Consider the following 6,936-nt stretch of genomic DNA (forward strand, 5'->3'; position numbering starts at 1 on the left):
AAAGTCACCTTTGAAGTACTCTCCTTGGGAAGCTATGCACCAATGGCAGCACCTAGTCCACCCTTTGAAGTAATTTTAGAACTCTTTTTCTGGAATGACCACCAGAGGTGTTGCCATATGGCACATAAAAACATGCAACAACAATAATGAATGCCATTCAGCAAGATACTGCCTTATGTGAATACAAACAGAACTGGGAGGCATTAATATACCAAGGTTATGAAACATTACCAAGTTGTTTGTACAGTGTTGCTAACATAAACACATGGTGGCAAGTTCAGAAACTTAATTGCCAGATCTCCTTGGACAACAGCTCTGGTGGTCATTCTAGATAAAGAGTTCCCAAGTTGGTTTGAAGGGTGGACTAGGTGCTAGCATCTGTGCACAGCTTCCCAAGGGGAGTACTTCGAAGGTAACTGTAGCAATATTCAGTAATGAGGTAGTAGCATTTTTTCTAGGATGTGTTCTCAAACTTAGTTGTCTGAACTTGTATACATTATATAATGTTTAAATCAGGGTAATTACCATACCATCACTTTATGCACTTATCATTTTATTGTAGTGATAATATTTAAAATCTTCCACCTATCTTGAAATATATACTACATTATTATTAACTGTACTAACTCTATAGCTGAAATTATTCTTCCTGTCTAATTGTAACTTTGTATCCATTGACCAGCCTCTCCCAGTATTATCCTTTCCCCTATTCTCCCCAGCCCCTAATGACCATGTTCTACTTTTGACTTTTATGAAACCCACTATTTTACATATGATAGATAGACAGATAGATAGATAGAAATTTCTGTGTATAATGTCTTGCTATTTTAATAAAAATTGTATTGCATCTCTAGATTGCTTTGGGTAATATGGGTATTTGAGTAATATTAATTCTCCCAATTCATGAACACAGCCTATCCTTCCATTTATTGTGGTCTGTTCAATTTCTTTTATCAATGTTTTACAGTTTGCATTGTATAAATTGTTCAACTCCTTGGTTAAATTTATTTCTAGAGATTTTATTTTGTGGGGACTATTGTAAATAGAATTTCTTTCTTAATTTCTTTTTCAGATAGTTCACTATTGCGCATAGAAATGCTAGTGATTTCTGTATGTTGATTGTGTATCTTTTACCTTTAATTGATTTGTTTATTATTTCTTACAATGGTTCCACCAATTATGTAGGGTTTCTATATACACATATATGATCATGCCATCTGCAAACAGGTACCATTCGACTTCCTCTTCTATAATTATTATACATTTTTATTTCTTTCTCTTGCCTAATCATTCAGGCTAGAACTTCCAGTACTATGTTGAATAAAATTATACGATGCAAACATTTTTGTCTTCACCCAGATCTCAGCGTAAAGGCTTTAAACACTTCCTCATTCAGTATAATGTTAGCTGTGGTTTTGTCACATGTGAAAACTTTCCTAGCATTTCTCCTGTTATTGGTTTTTAGTTTTATTCCATTGTGGTCAGAAAAAATATCAAGCCCAGATGGACTTGGAAAAGATCAACAATGTCCCTGGGGTTCCCACTCATTTTCCTCTGTTACCACACATGGAAAGAGTTTCATTCCACACTGACTTGGGTCGAGTTGACATCATGCTGAGTTGTACCCAAAGCTCTAGGCCCCAAACACTTGGGTTGCCCAAGGGTCATAATTGCTATGACCTGCTTGTCACTGAAATTGGTTCAGCCAATTTTGTCATCTAGCAGTGAAGCAGGAGTTTACTTTGCTGGGACAGAAAACTTGCCTCTGGGTGAGTCCATGAGCTCTATCTGCTGGCACCAGCATGGGATGAAAAGGCTGCAGGGCGCAGCCTAGTGCCATATTTTACTATATCTTATTCAAGCAGGCATTTGGTTCCAAGGCAAAATCCACCATGCATTTGCCCTCTTCTTCCCCAAGTGGACAGATTCTCTCTCCATGCTATACTACTGGTGCTGGGGGAAGTAATGGAGGCAAAGTTAATACTACCAAAACCAGGTATCACGATGTCTCAGTTTATTTTTTTAGCTCTTGAAAAGTATTTTCTTGCCAGGATAATTGTTCAAATTGACGTGATCTAGTTTTGCCTCCCTTCTCTAACATCTCTCTTTTATTTTGGTGAGATATTGCTTACAAAATGCTTACCTTAGACTACAAAATTTCAAAATTATTGTAATTTATTCCCCAATACATTACTTCTTTGTAAAGAAATATATTTTATAGGTATCTACTAGCTATAGTTTGTGAGTAATGTTAAATAGAATTTTAATTTTTTGTATATCACTTTTTACCTTTAAAATATCTTATGCTATCTTATATTTTTATATATTTTATTGAGAAAAGTAATTTTTTTTCAAAAAAAATATACTTTTTGTGGTAGAAGCAAAAAATTAACTCTAAAAATCATATCATTTCTTTTTTCTCAGTAATAAAATTCCAGTTTAAGTAATAAAGGAAAGTGTTAATAACACATAAAATAAATAAAACTACAAATGTGCAGTGGCCTTGGCTAAGTGGGTAGGGTGCTGGCCATATATACTGAAGCTGGCCAGCTAACCAACAACGACAACTGAAATAACAATAACAACAACAACAACAAAAAAATAGCCAGGCATTGTGGCAGGCACCTGTAGTCCCAGCTACTTGGGAGGCAGAGGCAAGAGAATTGCTTATGCCCAAGAGTTCAAGGTTGCTGTGAGCTATGACGTCACAGCACACTACCGTGGGTGACATAGTGAAACTCTGTCTCAAAAAACAAACAAAAAAAATACAATGTGATGTTTATAGGAGGCACATCAAAGTATAAAAATTCAGAAATATTAAAAATAGAAAGATGAAAAATGCTACACTTCACATATCAAATGAAAACTAGCAAATGTATATATTAACATCAGGAAAAGTACATTTAATACAAAGTAATGGGTGACTAGAGATAAAAAGGACATGTTCCCAGTGATAAAAGTTTCATTTGGGTAAGATAAATAAAATAATTTGTAAATTTTATCTAGCCAAACAGTCCAAATTTTCAAAGAGCTACAGGGAGCAATGGAAAGCAGAGTGTACATGTTGTAAATTATAGTGGGAGATTTTAAGACACCTGTCTCAGTAATTTACTGAAGAAGCAGTCAAAGCTTAAATTATAGCAGATTTAAACCACATAACTCAGAAACAACATAGGATATGCACATTTTACAGCCATAACTGTAAGATTAACAAAATTTAGTGTATACAGAGCCATAAAACAAATCTCACAAAATTTTAAAGAAATTCAAGCAGTCAAGATGTTGTCTGATTAAAAGCAACACCAGAAATCAGTATGAAGTAAGTAGAAATGTTTATATCTTTAATACTAGCAAATGAATTTCCAATAACCCATTGTGCAAAAAAAAAATGCAATAAAATTTTAAATATTATTTTCTCTGTATGATAACAAATCTACCACGTGTGCATTATACAATGTAGAACATAACTAAGGCAGCATCCAGAGTAGAATTGTATGTGTTTGATTAAAGGCTATAAAGGTAAACAATTTTTAAAATGAAAGATTAATAACTAATGGGTTAAGCATTAGTTTTCATAGGCTATGATTATGCCAGTGAAAAATTTAAAACATCTGCACATACATTTTCAAAATTGTTAAGAGAGTTCAGTAACTTTGTTGCACAAAAATTTGATGTAACAATTGCAGCAAGATATAGTTAATGTGTATGCAAAAATAAAAATACAACAAAAACATTAAATGCATAAAAAAACCAAGGATCTAGAAATTAAATGCATGAAAATATGTGTGAGAAAAAAATAATAGAGTACTTCAAACATAAAATAGAGAAATAAACTAGATTCCTGGGTTCTTGGTAAGCTGTCAGTTCTCTACTATTCTTATAAATTCACTGGAATCTCAATATTTTGCCAAGATGTGGGTGTGTTGAGGTATTGTACTGATGTGTGTGTTCAAAATGACATGCTGAATCTGAAATGTATACCGAAATTTTAAGGACTAAGACTATCTAAGACATTTCTGAAAATAAATTTTAAAAAAATTGGTTTGGAGACTCACAAAGTCAAAATTATTGAAATCAGTATGATATCGTTGCAAGTGTAGATAAAAATAAAATGAATAAAAATGATAGCATAGAAACAGACATATAGACATTGCAAATATATTAATTAAAATGATGGCAGTGAAGAGGAACATTTTTTTTTTCAATAAGTAGTATTTGAGAACTCTGGCTTGGCACCTGTAGGTCAGTGGTTAGGGCACCAGCCACATACACCAAAGCTGGCAGGTTCAAGCCTGGCCTGAGCCTGCCAAACAGCAAAGATAGCTGAAATCAAAAAACAGCCAGGCATTGTGGTGGTGCCTGTAATCCCAGCTACTCAGGAGGCTGAGGGAAGAGAATCACTTGAGCCCAAGAGTTTGATGTTGCTGTGAGTTTTGACTCTACGGCACTCTATGGAGGGCAACATAGTAGACTCTGTCTCAAAAAAAAAAAAAAGTATTTGGGAACTCTATGTGAGCATAAGATGAGAGTAAAAATGAACCCAAACAACATAGCATGAATAAAAACATCCATTCCAATTGATTAAAGACATAAATAGGAGGCAATCTTATTGAAGTTTGGGTACAGAATAGTTTGTAGGGCAAAAAATAGAGTCACTTTCAAAGACAAAGTTTGATAAATCTGATAATATTAAAATTAAGAACTTCTGGACATCAAACACCGTAACAGAGAGAACCAACAAAATCGTGAGGAGAAAGTATACCACATAGATTTGACAAGGATATTATTTCATATACCTGAATTTTTTTTTATTTTATTTTATTTTATTTTATTTAAGACAGAGTCATACTCTATCACCCTCAGTAGAATGCCATGGTGTCATAGCTCATTGCAACCTCAATCTCTGGGGCTTAAGCCATCCTCTTGCCTTAGCCTTACAGGCACCCCCTGCAATGCCCTGTGATTTTTTTTTTTTTCTTTTTTAGAGAGGGAGATTCACTCTCACTCAGGCTGATCTTGAACTCCTGAGCTCAGGGCATCCACCCACCTTGGTTTCTCAGAATGCTGGGATTACAGGCGTGAGCCACCATGCCCAACTTTCATATATCTATTTTAAAAGTTTTAATTTCACTAGTACATATACGCAATCCAGTGAAAAATGAAGAAAAGATTTGGCCAGGTTCTTCAAAAAAGTGCAGAAATCTAAATAACCAGCCAAAATATGAAAAATATCAACTCCATAAGTAACTAGGGAACAAAATAAAAAACCATTTAGTGAAATTGAGAATATCGTATACTACGTCTTGAAAATTCCACTTGCTACGTACCTTATGGAAATGTGTGCTTGTACGTGTCAGAAGAAATTATGCGAGAATATGTAATTCACAAAGGAAAGCAACTCAGAAGTCCACAGACAGCCAAATGAATACATTTCACCATACAATTTTTTTGAAATACCGTATTTAAACTATAGTCAAACAAAACAATATACTGCATATAAATTTTATAAACACAAAAGAATACTTCTCCATGAATCTATTTATTTAAAGTGCAAAAATAAGAAAAAATAAAAAACAATGTTTCTAGAAATCCAAATAGATGATATAACTATAAATGTAAACTATACAGACAATAAAATATGTAATTGTAATAAAAATTAGGATGCTATTGCCCGCCAGGAAGACAGAGAGTGCTGCAATCAGGTCCATGTAAAGAGAGATTTTAAAATCTTAGCCATATTATATTTTTGAATGAATGGAAAATAAATATATTGCCTTCATGATAATTCAATGTGTGTCAATTGATAGATGTTTTTATAATGCCTTTTATAAAAAAAAATAAAAAAGAGAGAGAGAAAGAAAGTCTATAGGAGAGGAACATTTGCTTTTTATTTTGCCATAAACTATAAACGTTAATATTCTTGGGTTATAAATTTTATTTTGTTATAACAAATACCAAGTCTACTGCATTATCCTAAAATATTTAATGTTGTCAACAAATCTGCTGCCCAGAGGATTATATTGTGGGGATTGATTATGAGGGCAAGGCCATGGGAGATGAAAGGAGTTAGATAATCTGCTTTTTGTTTTTTAATGCCTGACTGCTTACTTTGTTTTTCTCTGTTCAAAAAAATAAAATAAAATAATATTTTGTCAGTGTGTGTTTGCCTGTGTAATATTTGTTATGAAATGTGTGAACAAGAAAAATCATTTTCCCTTTTATCTCATTTTTTGTAAGTTTAGAATCAGTTGCTTCTTTTGAAGTTTTAACTATGACTTTTTCATCTGTTTTCCCTTTAAATCTTTACATCCTAATAATTTCAAAATGCCTTTTTGTTTTAAATTTCAATATGAGGGTGCAAATATTTAGGTTATATTGTTTGCCTTTGCTAGGTAAAGTTCAAGTTGTAGTTGAGCCCTTCATGCAGGGAGTGCACTTTACACTATTACATTGCACCCATCAAAAGAGATCTTACCAATCCCTCCCTCATGCCCTCTCCCCTTTCCTTTCTCCTCTCTACCCCCCATATGAATTTAATTTTTGTTTTCTCTCATGTGGGGTTTTATATTAGTATTGCATACACTGATATTCTTGTGATAGATCACTAAAAAGAATGTTCTTCAATTCCATCCAGGTAAATACAAAACATGTAAAGTCTCCATCTTTTTTTTTTTTTTGGCTAAATAGCATTCCAGTGTGTGTGTGTGTATAAAATGACACATTTTATAAATCCATTGATGGGTTGATGGACACTTGGGTTGATTCTACATTTTAGCAATTGTGAATTGAGATGCAAAGAACATTCTACTGCAAATGTCTTTATGTACAAATGATTTTTTTTTCTTCTGGATAGATACCTAGTGATGGGATTGCAGGATCAAATGAAAGGTCTACTTTTAGCTCTTTGAAGATTCTTTGTACTTCTTTCCATAGAGG

The sequence above is a fragment of the Otolemur garnettii genome, unplaced genomic scaffold, assembly GCF_000181295.1.
Source record: "Otolemur garnettii isolate 467f Iridium unplaced genomic scaffold, OtoGar3 scaffold00203, whole genome shotgun sequence".
Lineage (NCBI taxonomy): Eukaryota > Metazoa > Chordata > Mammalia > Primates > Galagidae > Otolemur > Otolemur garnettii.